The following is a 27,817-nucleotide window of genomic DNA, read 5'->3' as shown; positions in this document are numbered from 1 at the left end:
GAGCTGTGGCTGCTCTAGAAGATGAGGAGTCTGCAGGGGAAGTGGACTCCAGGCCAGGCATAAATAGTTTGTGCAGTTTAAGAAATTTGTCTCTTTCTGTTGCTTTGCCCAGAATCCCAAAACAACAGGCTTGGATTTGGCGACTGGAATCAGCTCAAAATACACATGATGTAATGGTTTAATTCCCGAAGTCCTGCCCACTTGGGACTCTCATTAAAGTGGAGATTACCAGTAGAGTGAAACTAGTTGAAGTTTTGCTTCCCACAACACTTGTTAATTTCGCAGTTTCTATTCAAAATCATCATTGTCCAAATACTTTCCTTTAATCACAACATGCCATGCTGACACAGTTATTTACTTAGTAATCATGCCATACCTCAACATTTATGCATATTCATGGCACCACAGAAAAAATTATGATATAATAGTTGCTTCAGACCAATGCAATCACATACACTGATAATTTAAATGGGTATTACACAATTATTTATTCAGCCTTTAAAAGGGGAAAAATCAGTTACCAAAGCAACTGCTATATTGTGTGTAACTAATGCTATTTTTAAGATAAAGGACATTGGTAAGGCACACACATCAGTATCTCTTAGAAACATGGACACACTTTGCAAAGGGGGAAAACACCAGGACTGTTATAACCACTGAATTTGTGAAAAGAAGTTAGGACCTCTTTACTAAGTATTTCCTTGTAACTGAGTTTTATCACCATTCTTACAGCATTGTAAAATCTTCTGACAAGACATTTAAGTAATATTCAGGAAAAAACCCCCAAAGAGAAATAATAATATGCAACAGCAAGGGAAATATGTTTGTGTTCAGGGTAGGTCTGGTAGATCAAACAGCATTTGCAATCCAAAGTGTGCAGCCAAACACACAACATTTATACCATTGCAGAAGACTCTACATAAATACAGGCTATGGAGAATCATTTGCTTCCTTTCTTTTCTGTTCATCCAGTAGAATATTGGCCTATCCTTGCTCTGAGAGTTGGGAACATAATGTGCTCTCTATTCCTTGTCACAGAGCAAATGCTTGAGGCTGAAGATGTTTGCATATCACTGTTATGGGCTGAACAACCATGATTCTGTGTCAGAGTGGAAAATAATAGCACATGACGTAAGCTTCAGTAAAACATTTTTGTCCTGAGTGCACTCATAACCAACTTACAGACTTTTAAAATGCCTGGTTTTACTTTTTGTTCTGCCAGTCCAAAGGGCACAGAAGAATATTGAAGAAGAGCTGGGCTTTATTAATCATATTTCAGGTTTTTCTGTTAGCATCCTGTTCATGAATAGACTGACATTTCCTTTCACTTTAGAATTGTTTACAAAGTAAGTTTCAAAAAAAATCCTGGTCCCTGGCTCACTATAGCTGCTACATTGTGAATGCCTAATGTAGATCAAAGTCCATCAGGTGGGATAAGTGAAGTGATGCTGTGCTGAATATTATGGCTTGTTTCAAATGCTTTTTGTGAACCTGTAGGGTTATGAATATGAATACATCTTTCTGTTAGTGTTGCACAAAAATCTGTATTCAGAAGCCCTTGAAAACGTCTTGAAGAAGGTCTGCAACTTGACCCCTGCAAAACCTTCTGTCTTTGAACAGCCAAGATACAGCAATAGTGAAACTGAAGTGATTGGAGGTACTCTGATGGTCTACATTAAAGTTATGACATTTGGGAACAAGTAATTTTCTTATGGGGAAAAAAATTATTTATGAACAATTTGCCCAACGTCTGTCCTTCTGCCTACTTGCAGAAGACACTGATGCACCTCTTTGAGAGATCAGACCATTCAGATGCTGGGTTATTCAAACAGTTGCTGCTGTGTTTCTGTAGCTGAAGAGCAGGGCCCAAATTGAGCAGCCAAGAAATGCTGAACTGATGCAAAGTAGTGACCCACCTCTCCCAAAGGAAGTTTTCTGGATTTTGTTGCAAAGGAGCAGTTGCCCAGCTCTGGCTGAGATTTTCAGAGCTGTGTAAATAAGACAGCTTGCAATGAAAGAAGTGTACCTGGGTTTTCACAACTCACCGTGATCCAGTCTGTTCAGTTAGAGGTGATTTAGATGATATTATTAATCTACCCAGTAAGTTCTTCAGTCATTTCTGTTGCTGGCTGAATAAGGCTTCAAATCATCTGCTGTCCAATTTGATGAATAACAGCAATGTCTGAGCCCGTGGCTAATCCAGCATTAGTCATTTCTCCGCTCAGGTGTGGTATCAGTTTCTCAGTTCAGGGATAGTCTTCTATGGAGAGGTATTTTGGGAGAAGCACGAGCCATGGATCAGTGCATGCATCATTTTGTGGCTCAGCTCTGCAGAATACTGCAGGAGAACTGTTGTCTCTGATATCAGGATCAGAGTGCACAGCAGGCAAATCATCCAAGTCCGTGCAGAACTCTCTGTTTTCTCTATAAATTGGATAAATCCTGTTGGTCTCTGATAGAAAGTGAGTTGAAATATTTGAAGATACTTCATTGCATTTAATATGCCTTCACAGTAGTGCAAATGGATAATCTGGATTAGGCAGCCAGGAGTGTGACACCAGAGAGAGGAAGATGGGAGAAATAGTGGTAGAAAAGATGCATCTGTTTTAATTTGTCTTTAGTCCCTAACTGTGGATACGAAGGGCTTTTCCTGGCTCCCTCTGCTGGCTATGAAGCTGGTTCAGCTTTTTTTTTTTTCTTTTTTCCTTTTTTTTTTCCATGACAATATTATTTTTGCTGATTAAAATAGCTATGGCAGCTTTGTGTCTATCTCAGCCTCCCTTCCTCCCCCCCATCCTGTTCTACACATTCTTCTCTGCTTAAATACACAATTGTTTTTATGACTAATTCCTCTTTTCCCTTGTAAGATTACTGTGTGATTCATGTTTAAAAATGAATCGATCCTTTTAAAAAGCATCAATTACTCCAAGTACATAAACAAATGTGGAAAAAGAAAGAGAAAAACATGTGAAAGTCATAAAATATTAAGCAGTAATTTTCGGTATGACCTAAGTTTTTGTTAATGCTGAATTTAAATAATGAAAGAAAATAATAACAGCAACATAGCAGCAACTTCCCCAAACATGAAATGTTTGTATTATGCTTTATGCAGTGCCTCTTTTCAAATCACCTGAGATTTGAAATGCTGCACCGGCTCTGTAGTACTTAAGCAATAGCAGTACTTTGGCCTGACATTGAATTTACATCTCTAGAAACTTTAGGTATAAACTGATTAAATCTGACAATTCTCCTGTAGAGCAGGTAGTAACTCCCATCCCAGATGGATCCCAGAGCATCCCCAACCCACAGAAGGGGACGCTAATCTGTTAAGGTTTAGCAAAATATCAAGTCAAAGCAAAACCCTACACTTGCTCAGACATTCATTTTTCACTGTGAATTCCACTATCCAGCTGTAGTTTTCTACTTCATCAGTGACTGCTCACAGTTATTATTGTCTGGCTGGTCTTTAGCACACCCAGAGTTGTGGGGTGTGTGCTTGGGTTTGGAGTTTGCTCCAACAAAGTCACAGCCCTGTTCCAAGGCTCTGCTGAAGGAGCACCAACAGGGGCTGATCTTTCATGGAAAAACCTCGAGCACTGGGGCCACTGCAGCAAGAACTGCGGTAGCCAAGCAGCTGCATGCCCCAGCTGCCTCTGCTCCGACCTGAAGTGGGGCTCCAGGAAAAAGTAACTTCCAGTTAATGTAAGCCCTTCCCTCCTGAGAGTCACCTCCCCAGAGATGGGCTCCTGTCTGTCTCTGTCTTTGTTGAAGTCCTTTGTGTGGGAAACAAGCTCATGGGCTAAAGTTTTTTCGTTTGCCATTTTTAACACTCCCTGGTGACTCAGCCCAAGTCCTGTGGGAATTCCTAAACCACTTTGGGGGTTTTGAAAATGTTGCCTTGTAGCTGTGAGGCTCCCCGTGTTCCCAGAGTTAATGGGCAAACCTGTTAGCAGTAGGCAGAAAATTCTATTAAGATTCTTGTATTAGTCTTGCTGTTATAATATATGGATGCTGCAGGATCTTGAATGTTTCTATCCTTACAGCTTCCTGCTGAGATGATATTACTGCTTGGGTTAAAAGCTAAGTGGCTTTGTGTATGTACACACTCCAGTCAAATATATGATTGCTAGTAATCCATGTAGCATAAATGGAAAAGAGTTTCATATGTGATAATGTAGAGCATCACTTCAGTGAGAAACTCACATTAGGTTTGGGTTGCAATCTGGTTGAAGATTTCACCTTTTTCTTAAATTTAGGCCATTCTCCTGGCACTTTTTGGTTGTTTTTATCCTCATTAACAACGGAATATAAACTTAACCTTGAAAGTGCCTCTTGAAAATTTTATATACAACATTTTTCTGGATGTAAAATAGAATTTTTTACTAAGTGAAAATTTTAAGTTTTTAATAAAGTAAGAGAGCAGCAATGGAAATTATCAAAATATAGAAAATTAATGAAAAAACTTGCGAGTTTTAATTTTTTTGACAAAACATCTACATTTTTAGAGACTGGGGTAGAGAGAGAGAAGACAGGAATTCTGAGATGTTTCAGCTTCTCCTCCACCAGATATGGAAACTGATTTTGGGTGTTGCTCTTTTTTATGGCTTGTGTCCAGGCATAAAATCTGAGATCCTGACCTGATGCTGCAGCCCTGGTCTGAGAGCTGTGGCAGTGTCAGCTGGGCATTGTAGCCCAAGCTCACCCAGGAGAGTTTTAGAAAAGTGCTTGGTAATATTGAGACAGGCTTTTCTTTCTAAACAAGGACTTGATTTCTAGGTTTTCACCAAGAGGACAGTGCCATCAGACCATAATAATCACTGTCCTTTCTAACTGACTGTCCACTTCCCTTATCTGACCTTTAACAAGAACAGATCACATACTAGAGGTGAATTTATACAGTAAGGTCCCCCAAGCATAGAATAAATATCCCAAATTCACTTCTGCTTGCATACAAGGAATGATTTTAACATCTCATTTGGAATTTGATAATAATCTAAATATATCACGCCATAAATCAGTTTTAAAATATCAAAACAAAATTAAATCAGTGACGTTACATAGCTGAGTTGTTACCACAGTACAGATGCTCATGTTTTGGTCAGGTGTCCACCACCCCAACCTGGTTGCCTTTCCCCCTTTCTATCAGGCATTTGCTGCAATGACTTTTGCTGGAAGAGCTCCTGTGTTTCCAGAGCCCAGGGTAATAGTATCCTGTCTGCTTAGGTAATAAAAAGCTGAAGCTTGATGACAATTTACGTATAAACAATTCACATCAGTCTGTTTGGATAAAACATCATAAATGGTGAGAATTTCATACAATATATTTCCTACAAAGCTCAATAAAGAGACATTTAACCTACTCATATTTTAACAAGTGTTTCCAGTGCATCTTTCCCTTGACTCTGCTTACAGACTTTCAAACCCTTATGATTCCATTTTCTGTTCCAGCCGATGTGAGGAGCACAGCCTGTCACTTGGTTGAAGATTTGCATCTGATTCCTCGCATTTTTTAAACTTCTTATCATATTAAGAGCATTTCTGATGGAAACAAGATGGCTGATCAGGAGCAAGGGCAAGAATAGGCCACCTCTCAGAAAAGTGACTGTGTCTATAGGTGTGCGTGTGATTTTGTCAGAATTTTTATTCAGAAGGGGAATCTTTGAAATATTAAAATACAGTTCCTCCAGCTGCTGGGCTTTTTCAGCTTTTCATGGGTGCTGTGTGTGATAGAGCTGTCTTTTCACCAAGGCTTCTCGTGTGACAGATGATATCTATGTATTGCCCTGCTGTTTAATGTGAAGCAAATGGGATGGCTTATCTAATGTGACAGGTACAGTCGTCTGTTGTCAAAGCTGTGACAGGACTGACCAGGATTATCTGGATGAGCGGTCATCGTGGTGCTGCAGCCTGGAAGGTGTGGGCCTCATGGATAAACTGCAGCAGTACAATGAGATCTATGGCCACTGGAGTAGAAAAGATGAGGCAGGCTAGATGCTAATGTGATATATAAAGACATCAGACACTGATGAGTGAAATTAGGATAAAGGTTTTGGGGCTGGAGGTAAGTGGTGGAGGATGCATGAAATACATACCTCTTGGAAAATCTGGTAGGCATTATTTGCAGTAAAATAGGATGCAAGTTCATTTTTTCTGCAGTTAGGCAGATGTCTGTGCAGACTGCTCCTCTGCATTTTTTGGGACTCATTGGAGGATTCTCCCAGTGCTCAGGCTAATAAGGTGCAGAGGCAAGTGACTGAGCAGCCAGCAGTGTGAAATATTTTCACTAAGTATAATTGCGAGCAAATGAACCAAGCATGTCCGTAGTTTAAAAGTTGGTTTATTATGTGGCTGTACTGTGCAGTGTGAAATGAGAATGACATTACTGTAGCATTGATAGCACATACACTTTTGCTGTTACAGCTGTGATTTTCACAGGGGCCTCCCAGTGCCACATTATGGACATTCATTGCGGAATGATTTTTTCAAATTGTGGTCTACGTTTCAGCAATAGAAATGAGCAGAAAGAAAGAGCTGAACATGCTGCTGGACCTCCTGCAGCACAGCAGAAAACACTCAAGAGCATTTGAGTGTGACAGCCCAGCAGGCTGCAAGGCTTTAGCAGGTGTTTCACAGTGTTTTCTTGAACTGCATCTTCCAAAGCCATACAGGTATACAAACCCCAAAGCTTTCAACTGCAGGAAAGCTCACAAGGTTCTTCTGCAGGAAAACTTCCAGTGCTCAACCCATCAGGTGTCTGTCACGAGACTGAAGCTGAATTGGCAGCCTGTCTCATATCTTTTCCAGTGGGTGGGACTGGCAGCACTGCTGCCAGTAATGGTGTGGTTGGAAGGGTACATTTTAGTTTCTTTCCAAAGAGCATCTCTGTATCACCATGTACAGAATTTTCATGGTTTTTAAACATGGAAAAAGTGTGTTGGGCATTCAGAGAAATGGTGTTTCTGCCTATCCTCACTGTCCTGAGGAGAATTTATCTACATCACATCCCTTTTCTTCGGAAATGAAGACCTGAAGAGTAGCCTCAGTGGTTGCATCCTAGCGCTTCTCTCTCACTCTGAATTATACAGCCTTCTCTTTAGTAGCTGCTCTTTCTGTGTTTCAAGGTCCTGGGCACTAGGAAGCTGTGGGTTGCAGTCAGTACCAGCTTGCTGTTCTGCTACTTAGTTAATTTTCAAAAAAGCGCAGTGTGATTATTAAATACAACTTCCTTATACCTTAGTGACCAGAATGATTTCAATGAGCTGTGATTATACACAGGAGCATCTGTGGGGTCTGGGAAAAAGAGATGAGATGCCTCGCTGCTATTTTTGGCACTGATGCTTGGTATTTCTTCCATTTGCAGACCCTCTGTACCGTTTTCTGATGACAAAACTGATCCCTGAGGGCACAATTGATATTAATGAGATGTAAATGACAGATGAGGTGACAGATGACAGTGTCATCAACCACGGAAATAAAGAACAGTATCATGAATAAGCACAAAACAGTCAGAAGACATAAATGAACTGTATATAATATTGTTGAACAGGTTATTTTTTTAAAAGGTAATGCATTGGAAAAAGAGATAATCAGAGCATGAAGTATTAGCATGAAATGACTCTGACTATTGTAGCTCTTCGCAAACATTTTTTGGGGTATTTGTTGTAGGAGACTGAGTAAGAGAAAGATTATTCATTTATTTATTTAAGAGTGACAGTGACAGAAGACATGTGACAATGGAAAGCAGGTATTATGCACTTGCTGTTTAGGAAAGAAAGGTTTGATGTTTTCATGGGTCACCACATGAATAAAAGAGGAGAATGAAAGATGATATTTAGCAAAGGTCATAAAAGCTTTAATCTGGAAGCCTAAGACATATGTCTTGGCATGTTAAGTAATAGTGAAGCCTTGTAGAAGATGAGATTTTCACAAGGACTGTGTCTTGGTGTTTACAGACTGATTCATTCCTGTCCAGCCACTGACAATCTATCTAATTTTTTGATCACTAAAACATGTAAAAGCTGCTGTCTAACTCACTGGTGCCCTTAGGAGCCCAGACTTGAAGAATGGCTGAGCTTATGAGGATTCCATATGGATAATTCATTTTCCCCCTCATTCTGGCCTAGATACTCCAGACATTTTGTCATAGTGTTTTTCCGTCTTTTTTTTTTTTGTCATTGATACCCCACTGGGTTTCTACAGATTTCTGACTTCAACTCTGCCTGGTTAGAGCAGTTAATCCTCCCATCTGCCCCTGCCACTGTGCTCTTGTCTTCAGAGAGTTATTTTGAAAGCACAGCTGCAAAAAGTGAACAGAAATTTACCTTTGCCCCACACTTGTTTAGAAATGTGCAGTTCTGCCTCACTGGGGCACAGGAATCACTTCTTTAGGGTGACATGGGGTCTTTCCAGCTCAGCAGAACCTCTGCAAGAACATCTCTGTGTATTTTTTTCTTTCTCTGTCTTCTCCTCCTGTTCTTTTTTCTCTCAGCTTGGCTTTGGAGAGAGCACTTCCAATGAGCCATACAGGAAGTTGATGCTCTTGGCTGTACATGACAAAATAGTGCTGTTATTATTAACAGGAGTGGTATCAAGCTTATAAGATGTTCTTGTATCAATTAGACAATGTATGGGATTATCATTAAGTTCTGTGCACATGTTCTCTTAATTATTTCCTTATTTAATAATGACTGTCTTCAGTGCATCATTGATGCTTTTGTAATAGTTCCCAAAATTTAGATGCTTAGCACACTTGATTGAATTCTTTGTCAGCTGAAACTTCTGCGTGGTGTAACCTAAAATGTGGATTTTTTTGGTTAATATATATATTATTTGTTGTGTATGATACCCAATATTTTATGTTGCAAAAGTATCTTGCAAAGTTCCAAATGGGGAAAGATTGATACCCTTGCTGTCATGTAGATTTATGACTCAGCTTCATTAAGGTCTAGTGAAGTTTGGACATCATTTGTGGCTCAATAGAAGGAAAAAATTTCCCTGTTACTGGTTTTCTCCAGGGAGCTGCAATTCTGTTATTTCTCCAGGAATGCTATCAGTTGGATTCCCCTCCTCTAAAGTCACTGGTTTGAATCAGCTGGATCAACTTCTTTTGGTGTAAGTGGGAGTTAGAGTGGGTTGGAGTTGCATAAATTACTACATGTGGCTGACAGTAGACGACAGAATTTGAATTTTTTTTGTATTATTTTTCTGCTAAAAACTAAACAGAAAAAGATTAAAAAATACTATTCCATTAAAATTCAAGTATGTTAGTGTCAGGAAAAATACAAACCATGTCTTATTAATTCTTGGTCTGCTGCTTGTCAGGATTCATTGCTCTTATTTGGCATTTTAAATTAAAACTGTATTACTTGCACTCACAGGTCGCACCAAGTGTCTGTCCGATTGGAAGACCCAAAACTTTTAGAGGCTTGTTTCTGATGTGAATGCTGAAATTAAAAATTCATAGTTCACTTTCCTCAGCTACTGTGCAACATTCCTTTAAAATTCAGTGTTCCAGTGAGCAATCTTCATTTGATACAATATTCATGGATGGCAATCACAGAAGGTTGCAATGCAGTCAGAGCAGATTTGTTTGGAAGTTCAGTGGCATTTGTTTGGAAGCCTTTGCTGAGTGCTTGTTCCTCATTCCCTGATGCTCTGTGGTAAATTCCCCAGTCCTATTCTTTGGCCTGGGGAGTTTCTCTTGCGCTGCTTATTCTGGCACTAATGTGTTACTCAGCATCCTGAGAATCCATCCCTTAAAACTGGGTAACTGGAGTAGTTTGGCTTTTCTTGTAGTGCCTGCAACAAAACCTGTTTGCTTTGGTTTGATAGCACAGCGTTGCACTGATAATCTGGTTCCTGATTCAGTCCATGTATCTGCCACTCTGTGGACAGCAAAATTCCTTAATTTAGTTGTCATGGGTTGGATTAATTCAACAGGCTTTGGCATTAGTGCTGGATTCAGGTGCAACTATTTATCTAACTTGTGTGCTCTGGAAATCTCTTCTGGCACAAATGGGAAGAGAAGAATACAGCAAAATACTGTGCTTTTTCCAAACAGCCCTTGATCTTATGATTTGACAAAATTTGTTTTGAGAGAGTTTTGTTGCAAGCTTACAGAATGAAATTGGCAACTCGTCCTCAGTTCCCTTAGGGTGATATCTTCAGTGATTTATGTAAAAGTCTGTGTAGCTGAATATGTGGAGAGATTATTTTTGACATTCCTGGCTTGGATAAATGATGCATTTCGAATGGCTGGATACACTAGTTCTCAGGTGGCACAGATTTTTTCCCATGTAAAGAATAATGATAGTTAATACATGTTTGCACATTTAATTATTTTAAACCTATTTCTATTTGGTTTTCTAATCAGAAGTATCATTTTCTTGCTACTTTCAGTGATTGTGAGGAGTTTCAATCACAGGTGTTTAAAGAACTGCATAAAGTTGAAATAAATGAATAAAATGGAAAGATTTATTCTGTTCCCCCTTTTATTCTGTAGGAAGTCACCTGTTTCAATGCTGGAGTTGCAGAGAGATTCAGTTGGGAAATTCTGGCAGGACATTCAGGTACAGACCTGATAAGTATCTGGAAATCATAGTGTGCTTGCCTAAAACTTCCTAAACCAAGGCTGAACTCAAGGGCATTTTTATCTCTAGATATGCTCTCCTCTATAAAACTATTCATAGACATATTTATCTGCAGCCAATATTTACCCGTATTCTGGGTCTATTTTTAGAAATTGTTTGTTCCTTTTCTATTTCCTTTTGGAATACATGGCATGGACTCTCACCTCCCCCATCACAAGTGATTCAGCATTTCAAAGGACTCAGTGTTTTCACTGTCACCACTTCATGTTCCACACAGAGGCAACTAGAAACTCTCCCCACTCTGCCTGTTTTCTTTTGAATTTATTGTAGAGCCTTTTTTTGCTGCCTTGCTCACTAACTCAGCTCTGCCCCTGATTCCTCAGAGGCTCCTGCGCCCTAATCAGGTTGATTTCTTGATCCAATTCACCTAGTGGAATTGCCAATAATGTCATTTAATTTGGGGCACCAGTACCATGTCCCTTTCCCTCTGACACTCTCACTTACTTTTCTTCTCACCACTGTGTCATGAGCGGGGTCTGAGGAGCAGCCAACCCCGTGTCCTGTCCCTGTGTACAATCAAGAGAGCTCCTTGGTTTTCCTAGACACCCACCTACTACCCCATTCCTTCACAGTGCTTCCCTCATCATGGAAATGTCTGGTTGGATTCAATATGCAAGTATACTCCAGGAGCTCTGCTCTCAGGGAGGAAAATAGCCCTGGCAGGACTCTGAATAAAACAGGCTCTGTTGAACGGAGTGGCTGCTTTTAGGAAAAAGAAGCATTGCAGAGCAGCACAATATGGATGAGGTATAAACGAGTCATTTAAACCCATTCCTTGTCTCTTTTTTTCTGTGAACCAAATGTGTCTCTGAGCTGAGAGAATAAATGTGACATAAATCTGGAAAGGAGACTCCGGATCATTGTGGCATTGCCTGGTTTCCCTAGCGTGGCAGACTGCTCATGGTATGGTTTCTTGACAGGAGTAAGTTCTTGGTTTGCCTACACACTTGAAACTGAACCAAGTGACTTTCCTGTTTTCTTAACACATGATCAGCAAACATAACTCTTGTTACACTACATACCTAATTCCCATAATATTGTCAGTTGTGCCCTGACATAATGTGTAAAGACACAGAGGATCATTTCTTCAGTAGATGTAAGCGGGTGAGGATGAGAGGTATTCTGACAGCCAGGCACTGGCATTCCAGAGCTCTCTTCTCCACCCTTGAAACAGAAGAAGCTGTGCTTGTATGAGTTCCTGGGTAGGTAATTTTTAGGAAGAGCAGAATTCTGGCTGAGAGAGAGAAAGCATGTGAGGACACAACAGAGAGATTTCCAAGGAAATGCTTCTGGTGGAGTTGCATAATACCTATTATTGGGAAAAACAGTCATAATGTTTCTTGCTCTTTCTCTTCAGTGGGAGTAGTTTTAGCTTTCCAGTATCAACTGCACTGACCAGATAGTAATGGATCAGCATTAGTGTGCCTGTCAGGGAAATGCAGGATACAAGCAGCATTTCCTGGATGGGCTAAACCAGTTTACACAGATAATAAGGTAAGGACAGGTCCTGGAGTCTCCAGCTGTGGCTGTGCCATGCACAAATGACCAAAGGAAAGCTAAAAGTGCTGTTTCACACAGCATGCCAGGGACACAGCTGAAGAGACAAAGTAGTCTGTTCACTCATGGACTTTTCTTCTCTCCTTTGGACCACTCTGTCTTTGCCTTTAAACAGGGGCTGCAGAAATAAATGTCTGGAAAATAGGTGCTTCCCGTGCTTGTGTCTGTAGAACTATTTGCAAATGAGTCCAAGTAGAGAGACACACTCGTAATCTTAAGAAAGAAACAGTTAAGGCTCATTCTGTTGGTAGATTATCTGAGGGGATTATCTCCCTGTGAGAATCCTAGTTGGCAGTGAGGGCTGCAGCAGTGCCTTTGAGCTGTGTCAGGATGTATGGATGTGCTAGCTGGGCAGCTTGGTTGGGATATGTTGGCTTTTTGTGAGGGTACAAAGTCCTAAACCACTTAGTATAATTAGTTTAAGGAGTGGCTAAAATAAATAAATCTTTAACACCACAGTGATTATTTACTGATTTTTTAAAATACTGAGGTCCTGATATTCCCTTGCTTTGAAAGTTCAAGAAGGCACAACGTGTATTTCTGACATTCTTTTCTAATTTTTAGAGAAGACTGATGAAAGTGAGTGATATCTGGCGAGAATAGAAATATTAATGTGTTGTTCAAGACAAGTTAAAACAGGGAAAGGCAAATGATAGCAGTGAGTCAGCCTTTCAGATAAAATAACTAGTACAGACCTTTACTCTGGGTGACACTATCACAACTCACTCGACTAGAAAAGTTCTGTACCAGAGGCCTTTTCTGAAGATGTCAGGGAGATAAAAATGCAAAATGTAGTAGCCATATATGCTGAGAAGGATCAAGGGAAGATTTAGGAAAAACAAAAGAGGTACAAATCTAATTTCAGATGTGAGGAAAATGTTAGACCCATAAATAAATTATAGCTATGGAGCATTTAGAACTGTAGAATTAATTATAGTCTTAATAGAAGTCTGAGAGCAAGAGCCTGCTGTGAAGGCATTACAGGGCTAATTAAGGCCAGTCTTGGAAATACAGCACGTAACAAAAAAAAATTTTTGAATGATGTGAAAATGCTGCTGCAGAAACCTCTCACGGAGTTATGCAACCACCTGTACAAAGGGAAGGTATGTGCCAGGGGCACACTCCAATTTTATTTTCTGTGTTAAACAACTATGCTAAAATTAAGGCCTATTTCTACGGAAATGTTAAGTTCAGATGTTTTTCTGACATGTTTCCATATTTTTACTGTCTCCTTTAGTCAAAATTGTTGTTCAGATTGGTCACTATGAAGCTAATGTGGATTTATGGCATATATGAGCAAACTGCAGTTGGAATACAACACTGAATAGTTGGGGAATAAATTTAAAAGCTGCTCTGTTTCAATCTGTCTGAAGTAAGGAGTCATAATTTTTTGAGTTGATTATTTTCTGTGAGCAGGAGAAGAACTATTAAAATAGAAATTACACCAGGTTTTGTGAACTGGGTAGCAGGGACTGTTTCTCCAAAGTGTGAATTCAATTACAGGCTGTAGTGAGAAGTGTGATGTTACAAATCAAATTGATAGGCAATTTATTAAGGATATAGTACTCATAGGTTTGCTCAGTTCTTTCATCCTGCAAGTACAATATGTTCTTGTGTAATTTTACTCAAGTGATCAATTTAAATTATAAGATTAGAAACAGATAGATATCTGTGGGCAGTATCGATGTGTCATCATCCCAAACCTAACATCCAAGATAGGATGGTGGTAATGATGGTTGGTATGATTATGATTCAGTTCTGCTTGTTTATTTGCGAGAGGTTAAATGATCACAGACTGGCTGGAGTCTGGTGCAATGGGAGAGATGTGGCCAGAATCATCAGTAAATTTAAAAATAGGTTTTGGGTTTAGCTGAGCTTAATGAAGACAGTGTTAAGGCTGATGTAACTCAGTTGCTCTCAGCTAAAGTTCATAAACATCCTGTGTTCCCGTGAAGCCATTGTTGTTGAGCTGTGGCAAACTGACGTGCAGAAAATGCTGTAGATTTTGTGTCTGCAGATAATTGGAACTGTGCCACAGTGCTTTTCCCTTTCATTTTGTTTGAGAGTCTAGAATCCCCAAGTCAGGAATATTAGAATAGCTGGACAGCAGTTGCTGGGATTAAGTGCTGTTGCTCACAGCAAAAGCTGAAAATCAGTATAAAACATTTTGGGTTCTAATTACAGGAGGACAATCAGTCTGAGAGTCGCACATGCTGCCCTGCTCTGTGGGTTTCCCATTTTCTCAGCTAACATCTGTAAATAACTTTCAGCTTGTCCCTATTGATTCCCCAGCTGCTCTATCTCCCTTGTTGCTCGTGTCAGAGACAGATGAGTCTCGAGGGGAGTGCGAGAAGGCTGGAACAGAGCTCCTGCAAACGCCCACAGAGCAGGCAGGATGTTCCAGTTGGTCACCACAAGGATCCTTCTGGTGCCTGGAGAGTCTGGAAGTTCATTGAGGTCATACAGGTTTTCTGAATATCCATCATGAGCAATTACACTTGAAGAGAGGAAAAACTAAGAGTTTACTGTGTGTTCAATGGTAAATCGTCTTCCTTTTCCTTTTTTTATTGTGTTTTCTCTCTGGGTTTTTGCTTCCACTCATTGAATTCAGTAGCCAAACTCAAGTTGGCTTAAGTGGAACAACATCAGTTCCTATGCCAGGGGGAATTTTAAAGCAGTAATGATAATCTGACATTTAGCTTTTTATGTAATGATAGCATGGTATATTCAGGATTGTATTTACCTGTGATGTCTGTCTGATGTTATGAAGCTCCTGTCCAATAACATTTTCCCCTGTGGTAGTGTGATTATTCACAGGCTGTGCAGTTCACAGTGATATTGGATGGTCAGTAAACATTAGAACCTATTCTTATCTGAGCAATGGACAGCTGTTCATTAAATAAACAGAACTTCCAGGTTTGTCCTCAGCTATTTGGAAGGTGGTAATTCCCCTGGAAACTGGATTACAAGACTGTGTGTTACGGCTTGGTCTTGTACCACAGACACCTGTGAGGTAGGAATGCAAATAATCTCTGAGAAAGTGAGCAGACACTGAGGGCTTAGCAGTGTTGATAGGAGGAATGTTTTTAGCTCCAAGATCAGCTGAAAAAAAAGAAAATGCTTGCCTAGAAAGGCCAAAGCAAAGGAAAGGGACAGTTTGTGAACCAGGGATCAAGGTGTATACAGGGGAGGAGAACCACGTACTTAAGAAAGGCTTAGGGAAAGGCAATGCTGGAGGCCCCTTGAGCCAAGCAGAGCTCAGTTGTACCTACCCACAATGGCAGGTCCAAAAGCATCATGTTCAGAGCTGGCTGCTGCACAGCTGATGGATCCATGCAGAGTGAATCCGACACATCCCAGCTGGGGCAGCCCTGCTGCACATTTGCACACAGCCTCGGGAGCGTATGGGCAATGGAGTTGATGCAGTGGTTTCTCTGCATATGTGATTCAGCATTCTTGTGGAATGGCCGTTTGTTCAGGATACCCACACATCCAGCATTTGGAAAAATGTATTCAGCCGCTGCTCAGAGCAGCAGAGAGAGAACTTTCCTGCTGTAAGCAACAGACAAGTATCCATGCTGGGAGAGCTGGCAGGTCTGCGGAATGTGCCGGGATCCAATGCAGCTGGGACCCAGACACAGCTGTGCGTGAGATCTACCAGGAAGATACAACAATTGAACTACTCCCAAAGTTTTCAACCTGCACAGAATAACAAGATTGGGTTCACAAAGCCTAGTTCTGTTGGGAAGCGAAGAAGAAAGGACTTTTGGATGAGGGTCAAATGGAATAATACACCATTTATTCTTACAGGTACATTTACTTGTTCACATTCAGTCCCTACATCGTCTCTCGAATTTGTCTATTCATCACTTCCAGCTTGCCGACTCCAGCTTTGCTCTTTCTCGTTCCTTTCTTTCTGGTTTCCACTTCCTCTGTGTATATGTAGATCCCAGCTTCTCCTTTATATGCTTGTCCCGTGAGAAAGTATTTCTGCAAGCTGCATTCTTTGTTTAACACAATTTTTCTCTTACCACACCACTAGAAAGGTGAGTCCCAGTGCAATTAGGGATACACATGTCAACAACTGGCTCTCATGAAAACTGCAGAACTGAAAAGAACAGTTTGCTGCATCTGTGTTTTATTTTATTTTTAGCACTTTAGTGTCTTGTACAAGTTCCTGTGAAAATTCAAGGTGTCAGTTCTTGTCTTTGAGTTTCTTGGACACCTGGAGTTATTTGTGTGGCCAAATTCTGTAATTGAAGTTCCTGGGTGAATGAATAATATGCAATTTATAAAAGGTGAAGCAACATGGATAGTAACCAAAAATAACAGCACAGAGCACTTTTCCTGGCCTCTGTCCAGTACAGAGTCAATGGGAATTTCTTCATTGGCTTCAGTGTAACTTTCATCAAGTCTGTTGTGAGAATACTGTAAAAGACATCCACGTCAGACAGCAAGGTTAATAATACCTGAAGTCATAATCATCAGGAAAAAATACTGGGCTGATACCAAGGGCCAGTGGAAATCAGCTGTCATGGAAGGCTCAAAGGTTGTTCAAGCACGGTGTAGCTGATAAAGTGACCTGGAGGTTATGCAGGAGACACGACCTGTTTAGCTGGGCTGGCTAAATTTCAGAGTACTTGTGGGATTGCAGTGTTTCCTCAGGAACAGCTGGGTGTGATGAGCTCTCCAAACGTGACCTCACGTGGAAGGTGCTTTAGGTGTCATAGCACTGCCAGTGACACTGGAAATGTGCTCCTGTTTTCTAGTTGCAGTGTTCACTAATGTCATTAATGGAGACAAACAAAAAAATCTGAGTCATTTGCAACAAATTGTTTTCCAAAGCATTTGCAGGATGTAAATGTCTTAAGATACTTGCAGAAGCAGAAGCAAACACCGAAAGCAAAATAATGAAAATTAAATGTTTCCTTGCTCACTCAAGATTAATAATGTCAGGGTTAATCACAGCCATATAAATACCCAAATAAATAAAATAGATTAGGCAAGTATTATCTGAGTGTTTGCCTGGCTATCTGGCTTTCTTAGGATCTTTAATTATTGATTTTTCAAAACTTGTTTCTAATTGACTTGAAATTCACGCTATCAAGGTAGGTCCAGAATATTTTGAATCCCTTATCAAGTTTCTTTGCACCAAATGCATATGTAACACAGAATAATCACCTTCAGATCTGACATACAAGAAATCTGAAATAAAAATTGAGAAACTGTGATTAGACCAATTAGTTTAGAAACACTGCCTCTAAATTATTCCTCTATCTTAAGAAAAAGTGAGAGTTTAGTGCAGCACCTGTTCTCTAACCTCTTGAAAACCAGTTGGAAAACAGCATCACCAATGAAGAAAACAATTAGCCTGAAAAAGGGGTTAATTACTTAAAAAAAACCAAAAAAGAAATAGCCAGTGGTAACTGAATTCTCCCTCTCAATATCTTGCATAAAGTTTCTATTTATGCAAAGCTGAAAGACTAAATGTGGTGCTCTGTCTTCAGAGCGCCTGGAGATGCCTACATAGCATGATGTCATATTTAATAAAAATCTTACATCTATGATCAGTTGCATCTGAATATGCCTCACCTCCTAGTCACTTTTGTATTTAAACTAATGTTTGAATCACCTTTCTTTTGTCTTAGAACCTGACGATATTTTGAAGGCTTAGACCACTGCTATTGGGCAACTTATCAGTGTATGGAAATATGTGCCAAGAAGTTTAAAATATTGTGTTTGTTGTAAAATGCTGGCATTAGGACCTCAACATACAAAAGATGCTAAAAAGCCTTCTTTGAGTGGTAGGAGTGTATGCAGTGATTGGCGTACACATGTATATAAAGAAGTTTATTGCTCTTTTGCAATGGAGAAAACTGAAGAACAGACAAAACTAAATTAATTTCCCACAGTCAGACAATGAGTCAGTGACAGAGCTGATAAAAGAAACCACCAGACCTGATGAGGCGGAGGGAGCAAAAGCTGTGGCTGGGGACTTTCACAGACACAACACCCAGCTCGACACAGATGGAGATGACTTCAGTATGGAGGTGGTCACCACTTCTCCAGCATGTTCAGCTGGGACTCATTAGTGGGGCAGAAGCTGCTGCTCAGCCAAATCTGCTCACTGCTCCTGGCCCGGGGCCCTGTGGCAGCTCGGGATTGGTATCCACGAGTTGTTGAGTCACCTCCCTGCATAAACCCTGTCCTGTACTGCCCTTGTGTGTGCAGCAGGGTGGTGGGAGAAGGGAAGGGATGGGGGAGGAATGAGTGGCAAGGACAAGCCTGTTGCTGCCTGAAGGGGGTTAGTGCCATGTACAACACACTTAAAAACCCCTAAACTGCTCTGTAATTTCTTTTGGTCTTTCAATTATCCCAAACTGTGGTGCTTACTGATCATGACTCAAGTTTACATTGAGCCAGGAAATCTTATTTCAGACTACAGCACAGATTTACTTGGCTTCTAGATAACACATGGAAACATCAGGTACAATTTTGTAAACAGAGCACTTCAGATTTTTACAATGAGGAGTAATTCACACAGCACATCTTTGTCCTGGGGAGATTTTGCTGTAATTCAGTGCACAAGTGCTGTAAAAAGTCAGTAATAAAACACCAGGATGGTGAATTGAAATTGGAGTTTTGAAGAACGAACTCAGTAACAATTACTACTACCACTGAATTAATTTGTATTAATATTTCATTAAAAGAAATTTTCTGCTTCTCTTCTAGCTCCAGGTAACTTTTTTCATGAGGTGCTAAGTGCAAATCACAGATCTTAATCAGCAGATGCAAGTGTTTCTTGTGGCATAAAATTCAACTGTTCAGATAATGTGGCTAGTGGTAATTTACTAAATTTTATTGTTCAGACAAGTGAAATGTATTTAATAAGAAGCTAAAAAATTTAAGAAGTATATATATATATATATATATATATATATATATTTTTTTTTTTTTTTTTTTTTAATGAAAAAGCAATTTCTTTTGCCTCTTGGTAGGACCAGGCTCTAACTGTACAGTCTGTCCCAGTACAGTCGCTGCTCCAGGCACAGGATGGAATCCAGATTCTGTCCCCTCTCCCAGGGAAGAGGTAAAATACTTCATCCCTTCTCCATGAAGCAATGCCTTCTCCTCTGGGCAGATAGCTTAGTTTGTGAATGGAAATGTTGTTTTCCACACTGGAGAGTGATATGCAGCAGGACACTTTTGGGTGCATGTCCTGAGCTCTCCCTCCACAGCCGTGGTTATTGGCTGAGGAGAGCTCATCAAAACTCGGGACCAGATTTGTCATTGCTTGGTGCTGTGTGGCAGCCATGTGAAAATCCGAGTGGATGCTCCTGTGGGAGGACACTGACTGGGCAGAGTCAGGATGGCCCAGAGTCAGTAAAAGATCTATCAAAGTATCTCTCCATGGATTGTGTCATTGCATTGATACAATGAAAAATTAATTGTTCAAAAGCTATTTTCTTTCTCTCACAAGCCAAACAAACATCCTGAAAATTAGTGCATAGTAATGTAGTGTTAGCCCTGTTGCCTCCTTTCATATGTGACCAACCCTTGCAGTAAGCAATGGTGTCATCCCCCCAGATGTCTTGTAGTGCCTTTCACCCATCTCTTTTCTTTATCTGCTCGATAACATCTCACCTGTCTTAAGCACTTTGGCTGCAGCCTTTCCTGCCTTCAGTAATTTCCGTCTGCACATAATTTCAGTCTGAACCTCTCCTGTCCTCCAGAAGAGCTGATGTTTTATACACACTATAACTCTCAAAAAAATCTATCCCTGATTGTCTTTCACACTTCCTCACCCAGTTCCATTGCCTGTTTAATGTTTTATTCCTGCCATATTTATTACAAGATGGCATACAGATGCTCAGGTCCTGCATATATTATGTTGCCCATTCTGCTGCTTTTTATTCTACTGGATTTAATCAAGTATTGCTCCATTATTCATTCATATTTTTCTCTGGTAAAATATAACCTCCTAAAAGAAATTATCTAATTTTTTAAAAATGTCTTGTATTGTCCTGCTGAAAATTTACCTCTTACTTTATGGAGAACACTTCCTTGTTTTATGAACTTTTTGCAGTTCCTTTGAGTTTCCTAAAGAAAAATCCAATACACTTCAGTAAAATGAAACTTCCTTTATGGAAAACAATGAGCCTAATTCAGTAATGTTATTTTATGGTATCTTGTATAGAAATGTTTCACGTCAATTCAGTAAATAGATGTTGATTAATTGCACATTGCGAAACCATCCCTTTTCCCACAAAGTTTAAATTAGGAATGGCTGCTTAGATCAGCAAGTTTAGTCTCCTGCATAAGACAGGTCATGCAACTCTCTTCTATTTTGCTTCGTATTCACTAACTTTGCTTATTGTTGGAACAAGACCATATGCTTCAGAAAAATGATGCATGTTGGTTTTTAAATTACCCAGTGTTGGGAAATCCACCACAAAATGAGTAAGTTTCTCCCATGATTAATTAACCTTGCTACTAATAGCATGTGCCTTATTTCTAATCTGGCTTTGTGTGGCTTCAGCTTGAGCAATTGGCTCTTTCTTATCCTCCTCTTTTTGCCAGAAAGCCCTTGACAAACGTCTTCCTCGGACAGCTGAAAATCTCTCTGTGCTTGTGTGTCAGCCTGAGCAGCCATTCCCAAGAACATTGTAGCATTTTCCACTTTGGTACCGTATCAAGGCTTTTTAGCAGCTCTCTCACTGTGCCAAGAGCTGATGTTCCTGGGGGGGGCGGACTTGCAGCTCCTCCTCTCTGAGCACCTGAACCTGGCCACTCTTGGTCAGTCATCCAAGTGCCACCAACTCCCTTGGCTTGGTTGCTTTCCAGACACAGATCAGCTCAGAATGGTGGAGAACGGTGACGCATCGATCAATCTCTCCTCATTTGGTTGGGGGCCAACATCCCACCAAAGTCAGCCCTCAAGAGAGCCATCCATGGGTGCTGCAGGCACAAACCCAGCTGGAGCTCATCCCTTGAGCCTTTCTGTAGCTGTTGTGATAAATGTGTGTGTAGGGTGTGTGACTCCTTTATGTGTCTGAATTACACACGAATACCAGCTCTTTTGCACACATATATGGCAAAATAGCCATTTATGGTAAGGGCAGATCAAAACCCAGTTTGATTTCTTGGAATAAATCAGTTTGATTTCTTGGAATAGGTCATACTTAAAACCTCCAAGCTGAGTTATTCAGGTATGCCATGTCCTACAGGATCACCATGGCGGGAGCTGTAAAAGCCTCATTTTTGTGCACTCTGAAGAGTAGAGAGCTGGCTGGTTGGAAAAGCTCTGGATGCTTATTTGACTCGCCTTTGACATCATGGACATACAGTAATCACACTTAAAAAATGGAGAAACAAACAACACGCCTTTTCAAAAGCAAACACACACAGACACACATCCCTTATTTCCTAATGCAATTTTTAACATTTATTGTTATGCTTAACTACATGGCAATCAGGAGTGTATGTGTAAAACAGTAGTGTTAGTAGCAGTAGTATGTAAACGTTCTACTACAAGTGCAGTTTCCCTAAATATAGGACAAGAAACTCCTGAAAACCACATTTACATTAAAAAATACCCTTAGAAATAGAGCTCTAAATCAACAAAAACCCTCATGAAAAGTCTCTTAGTCATAAACCAATAAACTTATTTAAAGGCAAGGACATTGAAGCTAGCAATTTCAAAATGAATACCTATGTAGAACTGCTGGAGTATTTAAAACAGTGTTTTCTATTGAAAACCTCTCTGAACTCTCAACTTCATGCCTAAGATAATTGAAGGAAAATTAAATTTACCCCTAGGACTGTTTGTAGGAAACTCTTCTAATAAGGTTTATATTTAGCAGATAACAGTGTGTTTATGGTGGTCACAGCCTGCCTATTAGAGCTGTAATAGATACATTTTGTATTTAATCAATATCAATGAATAATAACTTCTCTTTATTAACTGTAATGCCCCTATGGTTAATTTTAGCTTGTACTGTAGGGATATCTGTACTTTGTTTTTCAAAGACTATGATTTTTTTCTTAAATAACCTAATAGAAGCTTTCTAAAATTTTGGTGATGGCCTATTACATACCAAGTGTTTACTTTGATTTTGCTTTCAGTGTAAAGCATATTTTCACACATAGCTAGATATTAAAAGATTCTCAACTAAGTATAAATCCATGGGCAGATAAAATTTGGGAAATGTCTTTGTTCTGTGAGCATTATAATTTATAGCTGTCCTTAAATACTTGCACAATTTTCTGAGATGGTTTAATTGAGCTTGTTTTCTACTGAAAATTCCGAGAAGGTACTGGGATATATTTTAGATAATCAAATTACTGTGTATGCACCTTGGTTCTCAAGGACAAGCTTGAATCACCACTGGATCTGGTTACTTTCTGTATGTCAGGTTCCATCTTTCTGGTTGTGTTCCATCTGCTGCTACTGTCAGTGGGAGGCACTCAGCTGCCCTGGAGATGCTGGAGCAGCCCTCGAGGAGGGAGTATCCTGGCAATTCCAGAATTTTGCCTCCTGTGCTGTTGGAGATGGGCAGGAGGCTGGGCAGAATTCAAAACTTCCTTGGTTGTCATCAGAGCTGTGTTGAATTTATGGCTGTGAAACTTTTCAAGGAGGGTGACCTGGCACAGTCCAACCAGACAGAGTTAGAGCAGCTCTGAGCAAACTTTTTAAGAACTACAGGAAAACTTAGTAAAACTTTAAATAGGGAGAACCCTATGCTAAAAAATCACAGCAAGACTTTGCACATGCACACAAGCACACCCTAAAATACTGGCATATTTTTAATACTTTTAAATATAATAATTTAATTTAGTCTGCCAGTAAGTGAGACTTTTATCCAAGAGGTTTTTTTCCATGAGTTCTTACTTCCACTGATGGTACTGTCTCCAAGAAGAAATACTTTTTTGCATAAACCCTTCTCTGTGGGTATGAGGCATTCATGGGCTGGCCAGGAGTAGCTGCCTCAGCCTATTGTTGAGTTCTATTCCCACGGTTAAATTAGAGAGAAACTTTTGTATTTATTGATTTACCATTCTCTCTTTCTAGAGGGAGGTATCCCTGGTGAGGTATCCCTGTAAGATCCCTGTCCTGTGAGCATTCACTCCAGGGATGGAGTCAGTTGGCAGATCCAGAGATACCAGAGACTATAAAGGCTGCTGGAAATGTGCCAGTGTTAGTGTCAGGCCCACTCCTCTGTCTGAGTCTCAGGTGATGATATGAGAATCAGGACAAATGGATTTATATTTGCAGTTGAAAGTACTGCAATTCCTGTGGTCTATCCCTTTGTCTCCAACTTAGCTCTAATATTTTGTATACATTCTTCTTAACAGAAATTACATTTATAATATAGTGGAAGATAAAGGGGGCCTTTAAAACAAACTGAGCAAGTCTTTGAGATTTCAGTTTCACAATCACTTTAAGTAATGCTGTTGCCAGCCTTGTAGCCCAGCCTCACCCAGTGTATGGAAGTGGAGCCTGTGATGTGCTGCTTTTGTGCTTCCTACATTCATGTTCAAGGCAGTCCTTTGTACGACTGAAATGGCAGTTATCTGACTCACCTCTGCAGCTGATATTATGTACCTTTCCTTGCCATCTCTGTTAGAAGCTCCCACATCAATGGAAGGAGCAGTATTATCTGGATGAAATGTGAATGTCACAAGAATGGGCTGTATCAGACCATCTTCTAGTTCTGCATTTTTAGTATTCAGACAACATCGTTGGCAACAGAAGGCAGGCGTCTTTCCTAACAGAGCTGTTGCAGTCGAAGCAGAAATGCTGACATGTGTTAGTGGCATTCCAAGGATGTTTAAACTCACATCTCAGTTACATTTGAACTTGGTTTTCCTCTTTGGTTCAAAGGCAAATAAAAGCTGAAGTTTGTGGTTATGATATTGCTGAAACTCCTCATCATTTTCAGTGCTCAGTTTACTCTTGTAAAAGACATAGAATTCATGGCATTGGTAATTAATAATATTCCTCTTATTAGATTATTAGGGAACCAGAGAAGTCTGGTGTAATTTTATTAAAGCTCATAGGAAATAACTTTGCTGAAACACTTTTCATTAAAGACCATAAGTGGCGTAAGGCAATGTGCTGTTAACCCATGTGTGCTTAGCTCTGCACTGTGCATGACTGCAGTCAGAGATGAAGTAAGATTGAAGAGCTTTTGGGTTTAATTCCCTGTTTCTCACAGATTTCCCATGTGACTTTGTACAAATCACTTACTCTTTTGCTTCTGTCTGGAAAATGGAGAGAGCAGGATGTTCCTGCCTCACAGGCACACTGTGAGCGTGGCATATACTTGGATACTATGGTGTGGGGGGCTGCAGAAGTGTGTAAAGTAGACAGATGTGTTACTGCTCCTCAGCAGCAGCTTCAGCAGAGAACAGCCTGCTCAGTCTTTCCACAGGACTGAGTGAAGAGAATGTGTTTTTTGCCTACCCTTTACTTTCTTTTTTTCTTTTTTAAATCAGCTATACTGTACACACTCTGTTTATTTGCTGGTGTGGATTTGGAAAGTGCTTGCAGTTTGAAGGATGAAGGTATGTGAGGATGTAAGAGAGCAAGATTTTCTTTAATTTGAATTCTGACAAAAGTGGACACACTTCATATTCTCCCTCACCTCACTCTCATTGTCTCTTGTGGCAGCCCCTAGCACTGAAATTTATTGGTGAGAAACACTGATATAGAGACTTATTAAGTGATAAATCAGCACTCACACAGCATCCAAACTGAGCACAGCAGGGAACATAATAGCCAAAAATTAAGCTTATTGCTCAGGAAAATAATTCAGTGATAGTGAACTCTTAGCAGTCAATTTTAACAATCATGAAAAGGGATAATTTTACACAAAAAATGGATGGCTTCCACTTTGCACCGTAGTATAGGTAACTGGTTGTTTTACCCATGCAACTCACATGACAATTTCCCAACCAGGAAATTTCTCACACCATTGCACTCTTAATTTTACAGAGCACTGGATCACCGCCTCTGCCTCCTTGGGCTACCTTGCACCGCTGCTTTTCTGTGGTGTGCAGCCTCAGAGCAGAAGTGTTTGTCTTGCAGCATAAGGCACTTGACAGTGAGACCATTGTCTGTGGCAGTAAAGCCAAAACAAAGAAGTGGAACTGTGCTTTTATTTGGGATTTAAATGGACATTGCCGCAGCAAAAACATATATGGGGAAGAAAAAAATAAGAGCATTCTAAATCTTGCTAGTACCAGATTAAACTGCTATTAATACAAATGACCTAAAAAATGTGTGTGCCATTTTCCACTTTTTGTTTAGTAGCTTGTGAAAGCATGACCTGTTCAGCCAAGGTAGTCCTGAAAGGTGTTCTCTACATGTCTGATTCCTACACAGTCCTAATGTGTATGGTGGGAAGTTCTTGTATGCACCTTTCATGGAGAGACAGCTGAAGCCTGGAGAGATTTAGTGACTGGTTCAAAACATGCTTGAAGTCCATGGAGGGACGGCTGTCAATTTGGGTCGTGCCCTAATGAGATGTCTGCTGTTGTACAGGAAGTTTGAACACAGACTTGATCTAATTTCTCCCCACAGCATCCATGCCCTCTCTTTGAAGTCTGAGAAAAAATTGTCTATCACATTAATTAGGTGGGAAATTTCAGGTTCTTGAAAGGAGTTTTTTTAAAATCTGCCTAAGTTGTTTTGGTTTAAATGTAATTTGGGCAGATGTCCTTGACATGACTTTTGATAGCCAGCTTGTATACATTGCATTGGTATCTATAGCTGACCTTAGTTTTGCTATTTATAGCACTGGTAGAAAACAGTAATTTCTGTTTTCCATGGTTTGGATCATATTTTATCTAGCAGGAAGTCTTATGGGGAGAGTTACGATTGTCAGTTAAACCAATTGATATAGCCGTAAAAGTGGACAAGCTCTCAAAAGAAGAGTCTTAGCAATTAGAAAATGAAAAGTAACACAAAAATCTTAGTTTCCTGTTCTTTCCTGAATCTGAGAAAATGTCTCTTATATCATGTAAATCATAATTTTTTCATGTAGCCATAAATCATTACATGTTGCTGTGTGAACATGTTCGTACTTGTTCCATCTCTAGGCTCTTTTTATTAATCACTATACACATGTGGGATGGCATAGACTGAGATATGATCAAACTGATATATTAAACTGTGGCATCCAAACAACCACAAGCTGTGGAAACAAGCACATCCAGCAGGTAACAAATGTATACAACAGCCACTTTACTTCAAAAGAAATCTTTTAGCTATTGAATTAATTTTACATTTTTGTTGCTTGCTTTACCAGAAATGAACGTATAATTCATGTGTGTTCTGCTAAGCATTCCAGATCAGTAACTTGTAGACAAATGAGAAAGCTTTCTCAAGACTGGAATAGCTTCTTGGTTTGCAGTGTTCATGGGCAATACTGGTATTTCTAATGAAGCTGCCAGTGCTTTAGTCATGTGTAGAACTCCTGATTGATACAGAAAAAGGCAAGTGGGAAAAGATTATTCTTTCCTTATTATAAAGTTTGAGGGACCTTAATACCTCTATTCCTTTTCCAAGGAAATTGGATGCTGCATCACCTTGCCCAGAGCTTTTCAGGTCCTGTGTAAATTGCAGACCATTTCTTAACAAAATGCTCATGAACCAACTCTCATTTATGCTTTCTGTTTTGACCCCCATCTCTGACATTCCCAGGGGCACAGATAACCCATTTGCTCTCTGAAAGCAGGGGAAAATCATGGTACCTTCATGCCCCAAGTGTCTCTCCTTGGCTTTGATGATGTGGAGAAGATGGAGAAGCTGGAATACAGCTGTGACCTTCTGGTAGGGTTTGAGTTGGGTGGTGGACAAGGGCACCTGGAAGCTGAAGAACTCAAGAAGGCTCAAGAACAGGAGCAATCACTCCGAAGAGCAATCAGAGCTCCTGCTGAAGAGTTTGTGCATTGCTTTACACGTTACTGCTGTTAAAACCCACCACTCTCCTGTGGGAGTCACACCCTGTGTGTACACAACCACAAACACCTCAGTGATGCTTTCTCACCCCAGAGGTACCAGACCTCTCTTCCTGAAGGCTGTCTTGCCTGGTCACACTCACCAGTGGTGCTAAAATTAGAAACCAGGCTGTAGCCTAGTGACTGAGAATTCTCCCTCTGCCTTCTCTTTTCCTCTGATGTTGTTAGCAAATATTTGTATTACAATATTAATATTTGTACCTATATAAACCCTATTTTAGGCAACCTGGTGAGGGCTCAACCTCCCAGACCCAGAGCACTCTGTCTCTATGCTGCAGCAGTGACTGCTGGGCCAAGAGTCACAGCTTTCATTCCAGTGAAGTAATGCCAACTTACATTATGTTGTGTGAGATTACAAAGAAAGATTGGGATATTTTATTACACTGTCAATCAGCCCATAGCCTGGCTCTCATCTGAGCACTGAGCCATCTCCCCTCTTCCTCCTCAAACAAAGCAAACAGAAAACCAGTGTTGTTGAAGGTGTTTATCATGAAATGTATGAAGCATGGTGACACCTTTGAATACAACAGAAACCACATGCCAAATCAGTCCTATTGTGAAGTAAAGAGAGCAGGTGGATTTCATGA

The sequence above is a fragment of the Coloeus monedula genome (assembly GCF_965178545.1).
Source record: "Coloeus monedula genome assembly, chromosome: 13".
NCBI classification, from domain to species: domain Eukaryota; kingdom Metazoa; phylum Chordata; class Aves; order Passeriformes; family Corvidae; genus Coloeus; species Coloeus monedula.
The sequence above is the reverse complement of the archived record's forward strand: the minus strand, read 5'-3'. Positions refer to the sequence as shown.